The 22,975-nt window shown below is 31.9% G+C and overlaps 1 protein-coding gene across 2 annotated transcripts in view; it reads left to right on the top strand.

Annotated features, from left to right (window-relative positions):
- Positions 1–1,502: 1,502 nt before the first annotated feature.
- The window catches only part of SK (small conductance calcium-activated potassium channel), a 190,640-nt gene continuing 169,167 nt past the window's right edge, over positions 1,503–22,975 (top strand). For both annotated transcript variants that reach the window (XM_035876700.2, XM_085658712.1), the window contains exons 1-2: positions 1,503–1,780; positions 1,942–3,120. The gene's annotated coding sequence lies outside the window, so the exon portion shown is untranslated. The remainder of the gene's footprint in view (positions 1,781–1,941; positions 3,121–22,975) is intronic.

The following is a 22,975-nucleotide window of genomic DNA, read 5'->3' as shown; positions in this document are numbered from 1 at the left end:
AACAAGCATCCTTCATAAAAATATTTTTACATTTATATAGATCGAGAATCATTATAGTTATTCGAATTCTAATGACGAATAACGAAAAGTAATTTCTTTTGGAAACAATGAAATTTAACGAGTAAAAGAGGCGAAGAGAGTACTCGTGCCTTCTTCTCGATAAAAATATAAAAGAGTTTTATGCTGATACGTTATAGCTATAACGTATATTAAAAAAAGAAATAGAGATAGAAATAGAAGAGATAGAGAGAGAGAGAGAGATGCACGAAAATATTTTATGATTATTCGAGAAATTTATCTCGACACTTTGCCGATTCGTTTCGTTCGAAATGTCCGAAGATCGTTCTCCTTCGTGATTTCAGATTCAGCAAAATAGATGAAAGTTAAGAATAGATATTTCTTTCATTCGATATCAGATACAATATCAATTCACGATGTTATAAAAACAATATTACCCCACGTAATCTATCGAAAAAAAATAATAATGATTTTGTAAGAATATGGTAAAAATGAAAATGTAACACGAATATTTATAAGATATCTTAAATGAGACGTTCACGTTATTATCGACGATTAATAAAATTTGACTATAAAATAAATTATCATAATTTTCTACGAATTCTATATCTTCTTTGTATGTTTTTTCTTTTTTTTTTCTTTTTTTTTTTTCCTTTTTATGGAAATTACTTGCACGTTCTGATATCATCTCATAATAAATACAATATCACACAATGAATTATTGTAAATATTAAGAAAGAGATCTCTAAAAAAGACATTGTTATAAATTGAGGGAATACTTATCGCCATATAATAACCAATAACATTGAACGTGTCAACGTAATGATAAATGACGATCGATCCTTTAAGGATCGACAAAATAAATCTCATCTTTTAACAATTGATTTCGTTAAAACGATTAATCATATGAAAAAAGTCGATCGATTTAAAAAGTACCATGATAAATTTTATCGTAAAGAGAGAGAGAGAGAAAGAGAGAAAAAAAGAGAGAGACGAAAGAGAAGGGAAAAAAAAGAAGAAGAAAATGAAGACGAAGATAAAGAAGACGAAGAAGACAAAGAAAGAAAAGGACATTCGATCGATGTAGTGCAAAGGTCCGTGTATCACCGACCGAACGTTAACCCGCTCGAACGATAGTACGGCGTCGTCGTCGTCGTCGTCGTTGTTGGTTGCTGCGTCGGCGCATTCGAGCGTCGCGACGCGGTCCGTGTCCGCGCGAGGGCGTCGCGACGTAACGAACGAACGAACGTAGGAAGGAACGAACCAACGAACGAGCGTACGAGAGAGCGTGCGAGCGAGTGAGCGAGCTAGCAAGCAAGTCGATGGGGAGTGAGAGAGGGAGAGGGGGGAGAGAGAAAGAGGGAGAGAGGGCAGAGAAAGAGAGAGAGAGAGAGAGAGAGAGAGAAAGAGAGAGAGAGAGAGAAAGAGAGAGATGGGAGCACGTTTCTACCCTCCGACGCTTTAGTCTGTCGTGGTGTGTCTCGTCGGCCGGCTCGTGCGATACCACGCGCGAACGCTCTCTTTTTCTCTCCCCCTCTCTCGCTCTCTCTCTCTCTCTCTCTTTCTTTCTCTCTCTCTCTCTCTCTCTCTCTCTCTTTCTCTCTCCCTCTCGTTCGCTCGTTCGCTCGTTCGCTCGCACGCTCGCTTCTCATTTCGTTTTTCGTCGTCGTCGAACCAACGAGAAATTTTTTTTCTCCCGATCCGATCGCGAAAGGAATACAAATCGATAAAATATTCGATTATTAAGGCGTCGTATTATTAAGTACGCGCTACGATCTGTTTATTATCATTTGCTTTTTTATATATATATATATATATACACATATATATACAAACAAATAAATAGAGAAATAAATAAGTAAATAAATAAACGAATAAGAAAACAAAAAAAAATATATATATATATATATTAAATACGTATAGAGTTCATAAGAGAAGAGAGGGATTGATAAAAAAAAGGAAAAGCGGATAAAAAGAAGAAGAAAAAGAAAAAGATAAAGATAAAGATAAAGATAAAGAAAAAAGAACAGGAGGAGGAGGAAAAAGAGGAGAAGAAGGAGAAGAAGAAGAAGAAGAAGGGAGTAGAGGAAGCGGAGAGTGCGTAGGTAGTTTTAGGTGTAGTCCGTAGTAATTAGTAGTAGTAGTTTGTAGTAATCGGGGAGTACGCGGGACGGTAGGGCGGTTGGGCGCGCGCGCGCGCGCGCAACCCCCGAAAGAAAGGAAAAGTTCGCGCGCCAACGCATACGTCGTCATCAAAGTTACCCTCGTGCTCGTCGTCTTCACTTGTGGACTCGTCGTCGTCGTCGTCGTCGTCGTCTTTGCCGTCGTTGTCGTCTACGTCGTCGTCGTCATCTACGTCGTCGTCGTTGTTGTTGTTGTTGTTTTGTTGTTACTGTCTGAAAAAGAAGGAAAATAAAAAATAGAAGAAAGAAAGAAAGAAAGAAAGAAAGAAAGGAAGGATATAAAGAAATATAAGCTGCAAGAAAGAGAAGAAAACGTAATCGGCGGTGGTGGTTAAAAGCGATCAAACAAGGGAGGTTAAACGCGCGCGTACTCGTATATAGTCGTGTGCACGAGGAGGAAGAAGTGTTGGAGGGGATTGGTAGACGTGTTGGTAAAGAAGGAGAAAGAGTAAGGAGGAAGAAGAAGAAGAAGAAGGAATAGGAAGAGGAGTAGGAGGAGGAAGAGTAGGGGGTGAACGAACGAAGTGTAGTTGCCGCAGGTCAGGGAAGAAAATTTCGTCGGACGATAAAAGATCTTACGAAGAAACGAAGGAAAGAGGAAAAGTAGGAAATAGTGTAGGAGCTAAGAGGGTGGGTAGAAGTGGTGAAGGTGTTGGAAAAGGGATTAAAGGGTGGTCAGGAAAAAAAAGAAAGAAAAAAAAAAAAAGAAGAAGAAGAAGAAAAGGACGAAAAGGAGAAGAAGGAGAAGAAGAAGAAGGTGTAGAGGAAGGTGGAAGAGGAGAAAGACGAGAAGGAGAAAGAGATACGGAGAAGGGGAATGCTTGGCAAGAAAAATAGTTTAGCCGATGGACGAGCTCCGCAGTAGTCGTCGTCGTCGTCGTGGCTGCACGCTACCGTCTCGTTACGGAGGGACGCTGAGGTAAGAGTTCAACGAACGCCGACAATGCTCATGCTCGACAGACTCGCGGCTAGCGCGTGCTTCGACGACATGCAGGTAGAGAAAAGCAAGAGCGGGAAGAAGAGGGCATGAAAAAACAGAGAGAGAGAGAGAGAGAGAGAGAGAGAGGGAAAGAGAAGTAGATAGGAAAAGGCCTTCGGTTCCTGGGTGAACGTCCTCTCGTTTGCGAACTTCGTTTTCGTTTCTCTCTCTCTCTCTCTCTCTCTCCCTCTCTCTTTTACTCTTTTCTTCTCGTTCGATGCTTTCGATATCGCGCGTGAAAGCTCGTCGAAGCTCGATAAGAAAGAAAGACGAAAGATAAAAAAAAAAAAAAAAAAAAGAAAGAGAAATTACGAATAAGAAAAATCAATCATCAGGGGGGAAAAAAAATGTGAATGAAACACCTTTGTGTTAAAATTACTATGTGATTTAGAAGGGTTAAATAGAGATCAAGAGAGTAACACGTCAAAGTTTTTCCACCGATTATAGGACACGTGTGTTGGGTGCTGTTATTTCTTTCTCTCTCCTCTATCTCTCTCTCGGTCTCTTTTTGTTTTTCTATCTCTTGATAAAGTGACGATGAAAAAAAAAGAAAAAAAAAGAAAAAGAAAAAAAAAAGGCAAAAAAAAAAAGAAGAAAAAAAAACAGAAAAAGAGAAAAAACGAAAAAACGAAAGGGAAAAAAAGGAAAAAGAAATAGCGACAACTATGTTTATTATACTCGTTTATGCATCGAGAATGTGACTCTCGTGTGCCGTCGGCTTTCGAGTCGATAAGAGAGCGTAGACCATACGATCGAACGTTTGAATCTCCGGCATAGCCTTTTCTCTATATAACCGAGATTCAAACAGTGTTTTTTCTATGCCAATAGAAAAAGAAAGTAACGCATATATCCGGTTCGATTATACAATCGTCAAATTATGCAAAGTTTATCTAATATCGATGAGAGGAATTCTCTATCTTCTTTCCTCCCTTTAACGAACTCTTTTCTCTCTCTCTCTCTCTCTCTTTATCTCTCTCTCTCTCTCTCTCTCTTTCTCTCTCTCTCTCTCTCTTTCTCTCTCTCTCTCATCTCGTATTCTCTTTCATTAATTTTTAAGCAATGTTATTTCTATAAACTTCGCTTTTTCTTTTCCTTTTTTCCCCTTTCTTCTTTCCTTTTTCCTTCCAGCTAGCTAAAAGCGAGAACTTATCGTGTACCAACGGCAAATGTAAAGACGTCTAACCTTGACGTTTATATAAACGTTCCATCCCCCCTCCCTCCTTCGTGCGTTCCTTGCCTCCTCCTATCGATCGTTCATTTTTACATTATCATATAAGCGAAACGTATCAACGCTAGTAGTATACCATATACACACATGTAAAAACATTTTGTGTCCTTTAATAAACGTTCATCTTCAAAATGACATTTACGTTCGGTTTTTTTTTCTTCTTTTCTTTTTTTTTTTTTTTTTTTTTTTTTTTTTTTATTAGATACGTACGTATATGTATATAACTATGTATGCGGTATCGCGAATAGAAAATACGACAGGAAAGGAATGATCAAACCAGGAAGGATATTTAAAAGCGATCTCTCTCTTTTCTCTCTCTCTCTCTCTCTCTCTCTCGTGACACCTTTTCTTTCGTGACACCTTTTCTTTTTTTTCTTTTATCTCCCCAAGTTTTTCCTTGACTTTTTCCGCTTATATAAACATACATTTAAGTGAACGTATAACATGGGAGGAAAACTAGACCGCTTATCTCGCGACCGAACAAAATTACCGATCGATCGATCATCGTTAACCGTTTGCTCCTAAATGCAGCTATGCTTTCGTCATCATTCGTCGTTTGCATTCACGCACCGTCAGAGGTAGTATTTCCTCCTAGTTCCTGTAAAGCGAATATCGACGAGTTAATTACGGACTACTGCGAAACATCCGTTCGTTTCCTCTGACTCGCAAAACTGATTGTACACGTTCTTCGAAACGAAGTAACTTACTTATTTGTTTGTTTGTTTGTTTGTTTGTTCCTTTATTCGTTCGTTCGTTCATTCATTCATTTTATTTATTTATTTATTAATTTATTTATTACTTTATTTCTATCTTTTCTTTTTCTTTCGATTAAATTTCGTAATGCACGTTATTCGTTTTAAATCAAATTACCCGTTTCAAATTTCGTTTCAAATGAACAGCTGATCGTTTATTGACAGTCTATCATTGCCCATACCTATCCAACCGAATCACGCGAAGTTTCGAGATAAGGACTCAATAATGAAACGTTTCTCGAGATAAAGTGTTAGACAAAGAGATAGAGAGAGAGAGGGAGAGAGAGAGAGAGAGAGAGAGAGAGAGAGAAAAAGCAAAAGAAATAAAAAAAAAATGAAGAAGAAGAAGAAAAGAGAAAGGGAAAAGTAAAAAGACAGATAAGTAAAACGAATGAGGTTTCTACCCTTACCGAAGTGACGCTCCCCTATCGAAGGGTGTCTCCTTACTAGCGAGGAGACAAATGGAAGGGATTTAAGGAGCGACTATAAAAAAAAAAAAAAAAAAAAAAGAAACAAAAAAATTTCCAGGTAATATACGCATACGCGAATAAGAAAACAGATTGAAAATTCAGTCGAAATAAAAGATCGTACGTGACGGTCTCGTTCGTTTGTCTTTTTAGTTTAACGCGTTGAATGTCGTTATGGCCCACACACATCGTACTTTTCATTCAGGAAACGTAATTATTTTATGTAAAACGAAACGTGAATGTAAAATGATCGCTCTCATAATATCGTCAACCGATGAATAATTATCATTTATAATGCAACTTTCATTATAATAATTATATGTTTTGTATTTACGAAGAATACTAAATGAATTGTATTATCACACCTATCTCTCTGTACACTAATGATTTCTTTTTCTTTTGCTTTTTTTTTTTGTCACTTGTATAAATATTATGATTCACCAAAGTTTTTCGTCTTCCCTTATCCTTTCTTATTTTTCTTTATTTATTTATTTCTTTTTTTTTTTTTTTTTCTTTATAAACGTTTATAATGAATGCAATAATCGTGGGTCATCCATGCTTAGGAGGCTTGAACGATAAAAAATAAAAGATAAAAAAAAAAAAGAAAAAAAAGGAGAAAAGAAAAAAAAAGAAAAAAAGAAAAAAAAAGAAAGTCAAGTTGAAAATAACCCGGCACATCCAACGCATTAAAGGAAAAAGCGTGGAACTCGTTATACGCCCCGAGACAAGAACTCATGTTCGATGCACCCGCGTCGATGAACCGGAGAGACAGACTAAAAAAAAAAAAAAAGAAAAAAAAAACATAGAGGAAAAGTGGAAAAAAGAAAAATAATAGAGACGAAAGGAGAGAGAGAGAGAGAGAGAGAGAGAGAGAGAGAGAGAGAGAGAGAAAGAGAGAGAGAGAGAAAGAGAATAAAAGCTTGCTAGTGCTAGACGAGACGAGACACTGACCGATATTTGAGAGAAAACTACTCCGAAAGAAGTCTCCGACTTCGACTTGTGTTCCTCTTTTCACGTTACAGCCATCCGAATCCGTCGAAAAAGAGAAAAGGAAAGAGAGAAGAGAGAAAAAAAAAAAAAAAAAAAAAGCAAATAAGCAGAAAAGGAGGAAAAGACATTCTTTTGGCTTCTCTTGTCTTCCACCTTTCATTTCGCGTATTTCTTCTTCCTAGAAAACTTTCTTCTACCCTCTCACGAATTCTCGTTTTCTCAACATCTGCCATTTCCACGAACTTATTTCCTTTTTCTGTTTCCCTTCTCTTATATATATATATATATCCCCTATGCATTTTTATTTCACAATACTGTACTCTATTCCATCACCATGTAAGTAAGTACTTAAATATATCTTTCTCCATAGAATTGACTCCCTCGCGAACACATATCTATTTAAAATTACAACTATCATTTCTTATGTATTATACACATGTACGTTAGTTCATCTAACAAGATAATATATATATATATATATATATATATATATATATATATATACATATATCTTTCAACCTTTAATCCCTTATCTTCTATCTCGTTCAACCACTTTGCACCCGTTACCCTTTGTCCTATTTCCTTGGACCCTCTTTTGCCAGTCTCTCGGCTGCGCAAAATTGAATTTCGCGGGAGATATACGAAAAGAGAAGAGAAGAGATGAGAAGAAAGAAGAAGAGAGAAAGAAGGCATTGTCGCAAATAAAAGTATATGCTCTCTCTCTCTCTCTCTCTCTCTTTTTTTTCTTTCTTTTTCAGAGTCTCTCATCGTCGTTGCTTTTGATACGCGCGCGAAAGAGAGACAGAAAGAGAGACAGAAAGAGAGAGAGAGAGAGAGAGAGAGAGAGAGAGAGAGAGAGAGAGAGAGAGACAGCCCGGTCGATTTATTTTTACCGCTGGTGGAACCGGCATTGCACCAAAAGAGTTTTTTGTTCCCCCGTGAAAAGTGCGGCGTGAGGAAAGGGATAGAAAAAGTGGCGTTGCTTCTGCATCCCGCGCTCGTTCTAAATGAGCATAAATGAAAAAAGAATAAAAAAAAATATTTTTAAATTAAAAAAAGAAAAAAAAAGAGAGAGAAAGAAAAAAAATAATGGAAAAAAAAAAAGGGAGAAAATTCTTTTCGCGCTTGTAAGGCTAGTCGAAAGTGGCTTTGCACTGCTTATACACTCTAGGGAAGAAAAAAAATTAAACGAGACTATATATATATATATATATATATGTGTGTGTGTGTGTGTGTGTGTGTGTGTGTGTGTCATATATATAAACCAAAAAAAGGAAAAAAAACCAAGTTAGAAAAAAAAAAAATATATATATATATATATATATATGTATATATACATATACATATATATATATATATATATATATATATATGTATATATACATATACATACATATGTACATTAAATGGAGAGAACAAAATATTTCGTCGCCTTTCATCTCCTTTAATTTGTTCATTCATTTTTTCTTTTCATTTTTTTTTTTTTTTTTTTTTTTTTTTTTTTTTTATATTTTTTCATTTTTATTTTTTACTTCTATATAATTACGTTGTAACCGATTCTTCCTAAGAGCGGGATCGAAAGCTTTTTTATTTTTTATGACATTTCGCGAGAGCACGTGGCACGACTTGAGAAAAATTAACGACCGTTTCGAGTCAGAAATAATGCCGTCCGTTCGAAAATTTACGAGCAGTACCGTAAATTATTCTGATCGATGCACCGCCACCATTTCCACCGTAGCGATACGCGCGCATACTTGCCCATGTAAATTATGCACCCTCCTCTCCTTCTCTTTCCCTCTCTCTCTCTCTCTTTCTCTCTGTCTCTCTCTATCTCTATCTATCTTTCGCTTTCTCATAAAATCGCTACACAGCGATGGTGGTCTTCTGTAGAATTGACTCGAGAATGCTCGAGTTTCCTGGTTGGTAACGTGTGTACGGATAATTGGATGTCGAGAGTCGCCGAAGGAATGGAAGACATTCTGATGTAAATGGGACTGATTTTCCTGTTGCTCTGTTACTACTTTACCTCCGTCATACTCCTTCTCCACCCACATCCCAATGTACGTATCGTTTGAATATTATCTCTTGGATTAATGAAACGAGACTTATGTTTCTCTTTTCTTAAACGAAATCGTCGATCGATCGCCGTCAATTTGATAAAACTGTTTATAGGGTCTATCGTTTATTATTAAAGAGAATTTTAACAATAGACACGGATTGGATAAATCACGAAAAAATGCGAGCGAATTTATCAATTAAACTTTTTTTTTTGTTTTTTTTTGTTTTTTTTTTTTTTTTTTCTCGTAACTGAGAATTAAATTATCCATGGAGAATTTTTTATTCATTTAGAATACGATTTTTTTTTTAATAAACACATTTTCTCTACTCTCGAGATACAAGAAATAAAGAAATAATGCTTTTTATTTTCTTCTATTTATTCGAACGAGTTTATTCTTTCTTTTTCTTTCTTTCTTTCTTTCTTTCTTTTTTGTTTTTTCCTTTTTTCTTTTTAAACACTTCGCCGATATTTCAAATAAATTTTTAATCATTACTTGTAATATAACCGTACGTAATATAATTGACGGCACTCTCGATACTTGTTTATTTATATCGATTAAAATATTCATGTATTTATATCGATCTAAATATATTTTATGGTATAATGATCGTTTACATAATTTAATGAAATACTTGGCAATTAATTTAATGAAGACATTGAAGAAATAAATAGAATTGCGTAGGAAATAAAAAAAGAAAAAGAAAAAAAAAAAAAAAAAAAAAAAAAAATTCTCCCTTTTGTACTTGCTCTTGTTATTTTCTTTTGATCCCCCATCAAATTTCTTTCCTTTTTTCTGTTTTTTTTTCTTTTCTTCTAATTCTTTTCAAAATTTCCTATTTAATCGAATCATTATTAAAGTTCAATCAGAGAGAATCAAAAAAAAAAAAAAAAAAAAAAAAAAAGATAGACCATACAAGTTAATTTAGATTTCGAGAAATAAATGTCAATAAATGCCTATAAAACCGTCCATTAATGTTTTGAGATACTCGAACGAATTCAATCACGATTACTTTCTTCACGCTTTACCTCGTTAAACAAATCGATAAATCTTTAACGAATTTATAAATAAGTAAAATGGAATCGTAAAATGAAGTGCTATTTTCACGACATTTTCAAAGTACATCGTTTCAATAATGATTATAAGATGGCAACAGGTATCACGCGCACGTTTGCATTCACTCATATACATATACACATACATACACACATACATATATTTAAGCTATTTCTGAAAGTACAAAGAACTTCTTGCCCGTTTTATATTCATCCATTAGATGACGGTCAAAGAATTTCTCTTTTCAAGGTTCCTTGACAAAGTTCCACGTCGCGTTGGTTGGTTGGAACGCAACGATGTGGAAATTAATGTTTTCGTAGCTAACATCGACTCGCTGTCATTTTTATTATCTCTCTTTTTCTCTACGCCGTTTCATAAACTAATTTTCTTCCAAATCTTGCCTCGAGAACTACTTCATCATTGACACTATAAGAAAAGAAAAATAAAACAATAGTAAAATAAATTTTGCAATAGACATTATTACATTAATACGTTCCGTGCCAAGTCATTATTGCCTGACTTGTCGTTCAGACCATATGATATTTTGACTAAAGAAAAAGAATGACTGCGTGTACCACCGGTGGTACACGTGGCCTGAAGATCGTTTAACGTGTACCACCGGTGATACACATGGAACGTGTTAAAAGGAACATTAATTAAGATATTTCGAATGTACATTTATCTAAAATTATATTATATCTATTATTTATTACTTTACGATAACTAATACGAATTCACAAATGAAACTATCTTTTGTTAATTACAAATACGAATGTAAGATATATATATATCTTATGTATATATATATATATATATATATATATATATTAACTCTAACAATTGTAGACATTACAAAGTTTCAACAACTTCAATATTGCATTAAGAATGCCACTTAGGCTGTAAGAGAAGCCTATAATAAGATCAAGAAACTAGAACAATGTACGGACGAGCGAGACGTAAAGATACTTAATGCAACCGAATGGACCGAAATATGAGGTTATTGCGTTACGCGTTCTCTCACCTAACCGAGATAGGGGAATAATAGGAAGCGATGTGTGCGTCGTTCGTTGGCTGTTCGATAACTAGGTGAAAAAAGATCACAACATCCCATCGTAATTTACATCGTTTCTATCTCTAATCTCTCTGTCTCTTTCCGTCTCTCTCTCTCTCTCTCTCTCTCTCTCTCTCTCTCTCTTTCATGATTATTGATCGAACTGGACATTCAGGAATATTAAACGCGTATAGAATTTCACATAATCTATAAATTAAATTCGATATAATTGATGATCATTTCGTAAGCATTTAATAGAACATAAATTTTTGTTTTATGTTATATATTAAAATCGATTCTTGAAATCATTTTGTGTTTTCAATGCGAAAAACGTTGTTACAATGGGACGATAAAGTTTTATCGTTTTAAGAAAATGGAAGAAGAAAAAAAAAAAAAAAAAAAAGAAAAGAAAAAGCAAGGAAAAAGAAGAAATATCTCACACGCACACATATCAAACCTATATTTTTCTCGGTAGTACTTCGCCCTTTCTTTCATTCATTATTCACGTCGTGTCGAATCGATCGTTCCTTACTTCGCGTTGAAATACTATGAAAAAAAAAAAGACGAATATAAAGCCGGCACCACTTTTTTTCCTCCAACCTGTGCCAATACTACCGTTGAGAGCGATAAGAAAAGTGCGATAATTATGCAATTTATTTTTACTTCGTCAGAAAGTCACCGTTTTAATTTAAGATACTAATTAACTCTTTGTGCATCTCTATATTTAAAACGATTATTAACATGTTTCTCGCAGCGCATATATATATATATATATACATAAAAAAAAAAAAAGGAAAAAAGAAAGAAAAAAACTTCAGTCGATGAAGGATGAGAAGATGAAGGAAATAAAAAAGAAAAAAAGAAAGAAAAAAACTTCAGTCGATGAGGGATGAGAAGAAGAAGGAAATAAAAAAGAAGAAAAGAAAAAAGAAAAGAAGAAAAAGAAAAAGAAATAAAAATAATTCATTAGCATTAATCGAATATAGACCGCACATAAAAGAACCACTAAAAACGACTTCCTCTCAACATCCTAATCCACGAAGCGTACTCATAAAACGCATTTAGAACACTATCTTCAATTCTCCTGGCGCTAAGCTTATAAATACATCGTAGACTATAAACAAACGTTCGAAATCGAAATGTCAAGTTCAGCTGTATGAAACACAGTGACCTTTCGATCGTATATTTTGTAATATACTCCCACAAATTTTTTTCACATTTTTTTTCTTTTTTTTTTTTTTTTTTTTTCTATTAGTTATAGTACCATCGACGTATAAAAAGATTATCCAGCCATTTATTATTTCCAAAGCTATTTTAAATATCAAGCAATATGTAAAAATTTAACTAATCGTCAAGAGACACGACATATACTTATGTATATGTATGTGAATATATATGTGAGATTAAAGTAGGAATGGAGTTAACTTTAATGGGACATTTACAAGGATAATACGTATCGACAATCTTTCATGACAATCTCTCTTACGACAAAGACGTAAGTTTCGAATGTAAAACGCGTCCCTTTTAAAGGAAAAAAGGTCACGCCTGACGTTAAGTGCAATTGTATACTTATATATCTTTATACTTTATGTAGACACATAAGAAGAAGTTAAATACGAAGAGTTTCGAATAATTTCTAAATTATACTTTAGATGAAAAATGGTTATAATAATTGTCGTTTTTTTTTTATCACTTTATCATTATAAAAAAAAGAAAAAAAAAAAAAAGAAATAAATAAATAAATAAATAAATATTACATACATATGGATACATTTTCTTTCAACATTTAATATAAAAATATATAAGCTCTTTCAAAATATTTATCACTTTAATACGCAAATTTTTCTGGGATACTAACATGAAGCACACTATTGTTAAAAATATCGGAAAGACGAAACGTAATTTTACCGATGCAAATTATTTTATAAAACTTTGATATAAAGCAATTCTTCGTATATATATATATATAAAAAAAAAAAAAGAGAGAGAGAGAGAAAAAAGAAAAATAATTTCAAAATTATTCAAAGAGTTTTGCACAGATTTACACATATGTGTAAACGATACGATGAATACATATATATATGTACATACACATTTACTTCTATCCGATGAAATGCAAAAAACAATGTATAGATTCTCGTTATATAGTTACTATATAAATCGAATGACAGTCACACACACACACACACACACACATATATATATATATATATATATATATATATATAGTCGAAATTTAAATGGGTTTCTTCGTTTCTTTTTTTTTTCCTTTTCCTTTTTTTTTTTTTTTTTTTTTTTTAACACGATAGCGTGATACGACTCTGTGCGGTTTAGTTTGGCGCTGGTTGATGCAGAACGCGCGCTTTACCGCATCGCTTCGTTAGCAGGAAACACGACTACTACTCACTGAAACGTTTCTGCTAATGCATACTTGTCGACGAGTTACTGCAGTTTAGTTACACGTTTGACAATGTCAAATAGATCATACAGAAATTGTATTCCACGATGGCTTTCCCCATTAAATTTATTTCCATTTATAATAATAATAATAATAATAATAATAATAATAATAATAATAATAATAATAATAATAATAATAATAATAATAATAATAATAATAATAATAATAATAATAATAATAATAATAATAATAATAATAATAATAATAATAATAATAATAATATAACGATAATTTTCAATCGTTCGTTTATTATTCTTTCGAATTTTTGTCCGAACTCGAAAAACATTTATTATTATTATTAAAATCTTTGTATGACAAAGCGTCTGATTTTTTTTTCTTTTTTCTTTGTCTATTTCCGACAAGAGAACGGCGAAAGAAAAATTTTTCATGGAAAGAGAAAAAGAAAAAGAAAAAGAAAAAGAAAAAGAAAAAGAAAAAGAAAAAGAAGAAAAAACAAAAGAAAGAGAAAGGAGAAAAAGAGAAAAGTTCGATAAAATGAAAAATCTATTAGGCGCATATGATGTAATAAAATTCCGTTTAGAAGGACGGTTCTCGACTGACACCGTAACGTAAGAATGTCGTGCGATATCGGGCCATATCGGAAACGGTATACGGTCACATAGACCATCCATTTTATATCCGATCGATTGGATTATGTCCCAAGGTTTGATCGAGCGTGCTCGCTTTAGTCCGGCTTTTTCTTTTTTCTTTTTTTTTTTTTTTTCTTTTTTCTTTCCTTTTTTTTTACATATTTTTTCATCTTCCTTAAGATGGATAATATGGAAAAAGAAATATCGTTTATTCTACGAGCTGCGGACACAAACGTTGATATTTTATCGATAAAAATAAAAACAAAAGAAGTAAAAAAGAAAAAAAAAAAAAAAAAAAAAAAAAAGAGGACCTTATTTATTATCTCTTTCTCTCTCTCTCTCTCTCTCTCTCTCTCTCTCTCTCTCTCTCTCTCTCTCTTTTTGTCTCTCGCATTGTCTCTCTGTGGGTATATACGTATTTGACAAAAGAATAGGCATGGGAAAATGCATTGCTATATATCGTCGTCTTAATCTTGAAAATCACGTTCGAATTTAATGACGTCATTCGGCACGTGCCACTTTGCATAAACCCAAGTTCCTTACGAAAGTATATAAACATATAAGCAACGATCCGATTAAATCTCTTCGACAAATATATATATATATATATATGACTGTATGTATGTATATGTATACATATTATATATATATATGTCTGTATGTACATATATATATATATATATATATATATATATATTTACCGAATAGGAGAATTTCGATCGATGATCAAGCTACGATCCTCCTACATCGTCGAGTATACGTTTCTTCAACGCCTTTGGCCTCACGAGTGCCACCGTCTCGATATGCCTAACGTAAATAAACGAAAAAGAGTATGCTGAGGTGATTTTTCTTGGCTCCTTGCCGAATCACCAATCTCGTATCCGTTGACGAGATAAAAGCAAGAAGCAACGTATGCTTCAGAAATTTTCTTTCGTCGTTCAACGACTTAAACACAAAGTCGTTCGAATCTTTTTATTTACTAGAAAAAGATTATTCGAGAAAGAGAAGTAAATGGATTATCATTACTAATACTTTTACTCGTCATCATAATTACATATTTTTTTTCTTTTTTTTTTTTTTTTTTTTTACAACGATACGATAACATTTATTATGTTAACGTAATCGTATAAATTATACTTTCGATTCGATGATACTACTTTTTATACGGTAGCTGCATAACGTGCAAAACAAAAAAGAAAAAAAAAGAAAAAGAAAGTAAAAAAGGATGAAAGAAAAAGAAAAAAATGAAAACAGAAATCGTATAAACAAAGTCGTATAAAAATTGACTTACAAACTGTATGAAACTTATATTAAACTAACGTAAAATTGCATAATAAAAAAAAAAAAAAAAACAAAAAGAAAACAAAAAAGAAAAATGTAATTTAGAATATAGAAATGTAATTCATTCGAAATATTTTATTTGATAAACGCATAAAAGAGAAATTAAAATGTGTTGAGTAAAATGAAAAATTAAAAAGAATACGTATATATATATATATATATATATATATATATATATTCTTTCAAAAAAAAAAAAAAAAATACATACGATTTCCGTGATATTTTTTGCGAATTAATTAACGTGTACTTCTGCGATCCGAGTGCAAAAAGAGTAAGTGAAACGTATTAAAAAAAAAAAAAAAAAAAAAAAATATTACGTAAAAGTATAAAATAAGTTTTGTAAGTTCATTGCATTTTTCTAATTTCATCATACTTTCGTTATACCCTAAATAATATTTCAAACGAATGATTGATAATTTACAAATCGATTGATAAATTTATCTTTTGAATTAGATTCGATCGTATCGATTATAAAATATACCTGTGTTAGCAACGCATTATCGAATCAATGTTCATTTAAATATTCAACGATATCACCTAACTTCGTCGTCTAACGACGACTAACTCGATGGTAAAGAGAAGAAACGTCGATAAAAATACACGCCCAGACGTACATACCCAGTTACGATTTATTTTATTAAAAGTTTTAATTATAATCGTGCGTACGTAATACGTATGTGTGTACGTGTAAATTATCCACGTGACTACTTAAACATTATATTACATTATTTGTCTATAATTAATTTAAACAAATGCAATATAATACCGATGGCATTCAATTTGTTTCGATAGCTTTTTATCCATGATAAGCAATAATTGCAATTATAATTTATCAGAAATTGATATTTCAAAAAGGGTCATGAATGAAGAAAGGAAGCTATTTTTCACGACCTTTTTCTTCCTTTTTTTTTCTTTTTTTTTTAATTGCATTTAAATTGGCTAAATAAAATTTGGAATATAAACGAACGAAACCGCTTTTTTTCGCTTTGTTATCAGCAACAATACCACATAAAAAAAATTTTCGTATTCGTATTACCTTTTGAGATCATTGAATAGTTATAAAACACAATTTCAATGTTCGGTCAGTAATTAGAATGACATAAAAAAAAAAAAGAAAAAAAAGACATTCGCACAATAATGGAAATTTCCATTGAAATATTTATAAAAAAAATACTTGTCGATAGGTTTCCACCTAATTGACCCATTTATTTAATTGTAATTATCATAACTCACGTTGCGTACATATACATACAAATACACACACTCACACACACACACACATATATATTGTTTAAACAAAGTCTCCCGTCATACAATAATTATTACCTTAATGATTCACAGTAACAAACATTGAATAATCGATGTGCACTCAGAACTTTTAATCTATGACATCGGCGTTCTCGTTGTTTATCACGTACACACTTTTACTTCTAATCAGTATGCAGGAGTACGCGCGCGCGCATATATATATAGATGCAGGCAGTTTTAAATATGTATGTACGTACATAGATACATACATACATACATACGTACGTACGTAAATATACACAAATATGAAGTTGCGCGCAATCATGTGCGCTCGGAACTGCTTTGGGGCGCGTGTGTACGTGACCTCATTTGGCTAGCTTATTAAGACCTCGTAATAAGGTCATCTCTCAGCGTGAATACAAGACGTGCTTGAGACGAACTTTCATGATACTTTTTTTTTCTTCTTCTTCTTCTTCTTCTTCTTTTCCTTCCTTTTGTGTGTTTTCTTTTTCCTCTTTCTTTTTCTCTCCTTTTTTTCTTTTTCTTTTTTCGTTTTTCTTTTTTTTTTTTATTTTTTTTATTGTTTCTCTTTCTCATTCGACACACGAAACAATACCACGTTTTTCTTCTCTTTTACAACCACTTTATTCACTCCTTCACGAATTCAATTTCACGTTTGCCGTTTATTTGAAATAATTTCATCTGTCCAAAGAACCTCGAACTAAATACGTAAAAAAAACTCGTGTTAAAAATCATTCAAGATGCGTGTTCACGTTTGCAAATTGTGTACTTATAATTATAACGGTAACGTTGAAGTCTAGACGATTTAAAAAAAAAAAAAAAAAAAAAAAAAAAAAAAAAAAAAAAAAAAAGAAAAAGGAAAGAAAAAAAAAAGAAAGAAAAAGAAAGAAAAGAAAATAAAAAGATGAAGATCCTACAATTATTTTCATCGTAAATTAAATTTTATCTTATCTCTCTCTCTCTTAAAATCTATAAATAAAATATGTATTATCATCTTTACGCATGCACGAAGCGAAACACAAGTTCATAGTGTGTCGTGTTGCTTATCCAAAACTATGCATTTCAAGTATACGATTCGTTACGTCGAAGTAAATCACAGGAGATACATCAATGTTGCATGCCATCCCATATCTGAATTAATGTGCATAACGCATATGTGTAGTTCGTCGTTACGTTTTGTTCACTCGTACGTAGATGCGAGACGTACATTAAACATGCCAATTCTGGTTTGCGAATAAATGAAGGCTCGTGATAAAGAGGGAGATTTAAGGAGACTAGAAATCTCATATTCTTCTTTAACAAGACATGAGAAAAGAAAAGAAAAAAGGAAAAAGAAGAAAAATAAAAAAAGAACACAAAAACAAGGAAGAAGAAGAGATAAAAGAAATTTTATGTCTTCCTACGAATTTATTCTTCTATTCTTTACTTTTTCTTCGATCTTATTTATTTATCTTTTTCTTTTCCTTTTTTTTTTTTTTCTTTTTTTTTTCTGTAGAAAAATATTTCTTTTTCTTCCTTTCCCTCTCTCCCACCCGCCCTTATCGTTCTTTTTTTTTTGTCCTTTTCTTTTTTGCTTCAAAACGAAATCTCTAAAAGAAACATTTTACGTTATAAAGAAAGTTAGTTGCAAGTTGTGTAAATATTAGATACCCTGTGGGATATGAAAATCTAAAATGGATTTCAATCGCATAATGGAATAACGCATTTCGTAGACATTCCCAAGAGAAAAGAGTCGCTGTCATTTTTATGGAAACTGACGTTGATACGCGAGAATAGAGAATAGAGAGAGAGAGAGAGAGAGAGAGAGAGAGATAGAAAGAAAATATGTACACATAAGTTAGAGACATATAGATAGATCGAAGATGCGCTCGTCGCTCTTACTCATTGGATACAACCGTGATCCTTCTAGGCCAATCACAAACAAAAACTTAAATGTAAACTTGCTTGGAACTTTGTTTGTTTATCCATAGGATTGATTGATCGACCTAGTAGTTAACTTAAGTTTGCCATTTAAATATTATCTATAATACGAATATTAATAAGGAGAAAGAGAAAAGATATTATTTTGTTTGTTTGTTTTTTTTTTTTTTTTTTTTTTTCTTTTAATCACAGTAGGTAATAATTAAAAAAAATATGTCCGTAAAAAATAATCTAAGAATAAAAAACTATATATACATATATATATATATATTCTAACATTTTTTCTATTTATATTTTTGAAAGAATTCAAACGAAAGTGAATCATCAAAAATATACTATTATTTTTTTTTTACACGCAATTTTTTTTTTCTTTTTTTTTTACAAATAATAAAAAAGAAAATAAAATGGCATGAAAGGGCAAATAAAAAGTATCTGATTCGAATTTTATAAACGATAATATAATAAACGATAATATTGTATATTATGCCCAATAATAATGCTATATGTTCTTACGACAGGTTTGTCTACGAGATGAACTTTGTATTTTTGAAATTTTTACAACGAATCTACGAGCTTTTTAATTAATAAATATTACCTTAATATAACGTTCGTTTGATTTGTATAACGCTACAAGAAGCATAGTCAATACTGGAAATGTCTGGTAGTAGTAGAGCGATAAAAAGTGAACGTCATATTTCTCGTCAAAAGGAAAAACATTTCATTTCTCGTACGATAATGAAGTTTGCCGAAACATATAATTGGTGTTTGATATCGAAGAAAAAAAGAAAAAAAAAGTGTTTAATGTGACTTCTCGTAAAGTGATTATTACGTGTTAATATATTAAAAAATGTATTACGAGTGTGGAAGGGAAACGATGACGATGGTGATGATGATGGTGATGGTGATGGTGACGATGATGATGATGATGGTGATGATGATGATAGTAGGCTTTGGATGACACGATATGGTGATGGTCTCCGTGTAATCTAACATTATCTTAGTAAATAAATAAATAAATAAACGAACGAATGGTAGATTAAGTGAGTAAATAACTTAATGTCTTATCCTATATCCTGTCAACATTGATGTAACTCGTCTCTTCATGAGTTTCGATCCTTTCAGAAAGCTTTTTCTGGTAACTTTATCGTTACGATAAAAAAAAAATACATGCTTCGAAATAAAGATCGAACTTATATAACTTGACACATTTGTAAGTGTGTCTATGTGTGTGTGTGAATGCGTGTGTGTGTGTGCAAAAAAGAGATTAAAAAAAAAGAAAAATAAAATAAAATAAAATGAGCAAAAAAAAAAAAATAAAATAAAATAAAAGGAGCAAAAAAAAAAAACAAAAAAAAAGAACAAAAAAAATATATATATATAGAATATATATCCAGTTTACACGATCTTTATATATATATATAGTTTTTTGTATATTCACCTTCGAGATCGAAAACTATTCGAGTAAGAGCAACAGCTTAGAAAATGCTTATACAAGTAAAAGATAAGAGAAACGATGCTTTCTCAACGATGCTAAAGATTCCGGGAGAGTCCTTGGGTCTCTTTCCTCGTTGGATAATTTACATTTGTCAAATGTTTTAACTTTCTTATAAAACGCTGCAAAACATACTACTCCTCGATAATATCAAATCGATACGAACTCGACCTCACATCCTATAATATCGACTTTCAATATTTATAGGTACACAGTAGTATAATAATTTGTAATATTTCTCTAAAGAGTGAGAAAAAAAAAGAGAGATAAAATAAGAAGACAGAGTGAGAAAGGGAGAGAAAGAGAGAGAGAGAGAGAGAGAGAGAGAGAGAGAGATGCATCTTTAATTTCGATCTATCAAAATCTAAATTAAAAATTAATGACATTATAAAGAAATACATTTTTGATATTCGATAATCCTATATTTTAATTTACCAATATCGGACATAAATTAATCCTCATAATAGAATATATCCGTAATTTTAATTATTATGATATGTAACAAAAAGAATATAATTGATTGATGGAACACATTATATTAATTTAATTATCGAGAAAAAAATGATGGATACATACGTACAATACATACGTACGTACGGATCGTATTCATCTCAATTTGATGCTCGACAAATTTCTCTCTCTCTCTCTCTCTCTCTCTCTTTCTCTCTCTCTCTCACTCTTATTTTCTTTTATTTATTCTTTTGGCAAAGCGCAAACGTGTAGTGGCATACTCTCGACGTTGAATCATTCGTGCAGTTATTTCATCACCCCCTCTCACTTTCTCTTCTATTGCTTCCACGAACAAAGACCAAAGAGAATATACGAATGTCTCTTTCTATTTCTCTTTTGGTCTCTCTCTCTCTCTCTCTCTCTCTCTCTCTCTCTCTCTCTCTCTCTCTCTCGGTCTCTCTGCAGATGTGTATATATGTGTTTTCTACATAGCTCATTCTTTCGTTTCATTCCTTTCAGTTTATAAAGTTGATTTAATTTCGGTCCAAACGAGAACTTCAACTGAATGCAAGTTGAAACTTTCTAAGTTATAATTATGTTCAATATCGTTAAGTACTAACTGTTAAGTACAAATATTACATACGATTTATTGTAATTCAATCGTAATAATTTTAATTTTCGTTATAACAATTATCGTGAAAATTTTCATATATTAACATTTTAAAGTATCAACCCTATACGAGAATTATTTAATCCTATGTCAAGTAAATTAATAATACATACGTGAGTATTAATATTTTAAAATGATTTATATCAATTATTATTGAAAAGTAAAAAATTTCTTCAGTTTTATTATTATAAAAATAATCATTAAATATCGTAATATTCTATTGCGTATAAAATTAAATAGGAAAATTTATTTTGATCTATTTGTCTTTGATAAATTCTCATTCGCATTGCGAAAAGAAGATGATGTCTTATTTGAATATTTTAAAGGAAGTCGAAAAAGAAAATGAACTTTTCAATTATTCACAAAATTTAAGTTTCTGCTCTCTCTCTCTCTCTCTCTCTCTCTCTCTCTCTCTCTCTCTCTCTTTTTCTCTAACTCTGTCTTTCTTTTTCTTTTTCTCTTTCTCTCTGTCTTTTTCTACTTTAAAAATTCTTAAAGCATCACTCTTGTGACTTTATTTATAGCGAAAGCTAAGATTTTCTTCTCAGCTTTAAAATAAAGAGAAGAAAATGTAGAAAAAAAGAAGAAAAAACAAAAAAAAAAAAGAAGAAAAAGAAGAGAAGTCTAAGTACACTTCTCTTTCTATCTCTCTCGTTCTCTCTCTCTCTCTCTCTCTCTCTCTCTCTCTCTCTCTTTCTCTCTCGCTTTTCCTCTTCGAGGTAAGGTTGGAATGATGAAAATTGGGCTGATCTAGGCCAAATTAGAAGAGAAACGTTCTCTGTAAAGTCTTCGGTTCGGGTTTGCGTGTAAGTAATAGGTGTGGGTTGGATGGCTGTTGGGTTCATTAAACGTCAGATTAATGAAGAGGAACGAGAACGACGACTACGACGACGTTAAAGCTCGAAAATTCGAATAATTCGAAGCAATACTATTAGGAGAACGTTTGTACAAAAAGTATGCTAATGGATAAATAGAGAAACGAAAAAAAAAAAAAAAAAAAAAGAAAAGAAAAAAGATAGAAAAAGAAAAACAGATGAAATAACTGAAAATAAAATAGAAAAGGAAATGGAAGATAAAGCTTTTTCATATCTCTTACGAGGGATATGATAAAACGAGGAACATTATACCTATCACAAAGCTCGAGAACTTTATCAACGATAATCTGATTTATTATCGGTCCTCGTTAATCTCGATAGCCTGTACAGCACACCCTTCTAGCGAGTCAATTCGACGCTTTTATAACTCCGAAACGTCGATCATGACACACGTACTAGTAACTTAACGTCGTCGTTATCGTTCTCGTCATTGTTGTTTCGTATTAAAAATTCTACGCACACGAATACTAGGATCAAGATGACTATTTCCTTATGGAAATGAAATCATCATGTAAGAGATAATTTCTTTTTCTCTTCTTTCCGTTCTTTTCGTTTCTCTTTTTTTTTTTTTCTTTTTTTTTGGTTTCTTTCTTTTTTCTTTTCTTAACAATTTTCTATTATTCTTCAAAGATTAAACATACGTCAGATATTTCTTATTAAATTTCTAATATTAATAGTTTAACGTGTCATTACTAAACGCGATCGTTTCTAATCTCGCAAATTTGATATTACTTCTCTTTTTTTTTTCTTTTTTATTATTATTATTTTTTTATTTTTTCTTTTTTTTTCTGAAAGATTTATCGACGGTATTTAAATATATTCATCAATGCGAATAAAATTTCATTCCTTTAATTTGTGATTTAGACGTTATTTAAATGTTATTTTCACGTACGCCTGTCATCACAGATAAGAATATAATAATATACTCAATCTAATCGTATAGACAAATGAGAAAAATGTTTTCGTTGAGTTTATTTCCCGTCCCCCGCCCACCTCCCCCATCCTTTCTTTTCTAATTTTAACAAGAATTTTAAAACGTCGCTATCAACGATATCGAAGCGTATCTATTATTTTCTAACGCATACATACATATCTAAAAGCTCCGAAAACTTTTCTACTGATAAAG

This window comes from Vespa mandarinia, chromosome 8 (assembly GCF_050613455.1).
Source record: "Vespa mandarinia isolate Hongniang chromosome 8, ASM5061345v1, whole genome shotgun sequence".
NCBI lineage: Eukaryota > Metazoa > Arthropoda > Insecta > Hymenoptera > Vespidae > Vespa > Vespa mandarinia.
This window is presented reverse-complemented; position numbering and strand designations above follow the sequence as displayed.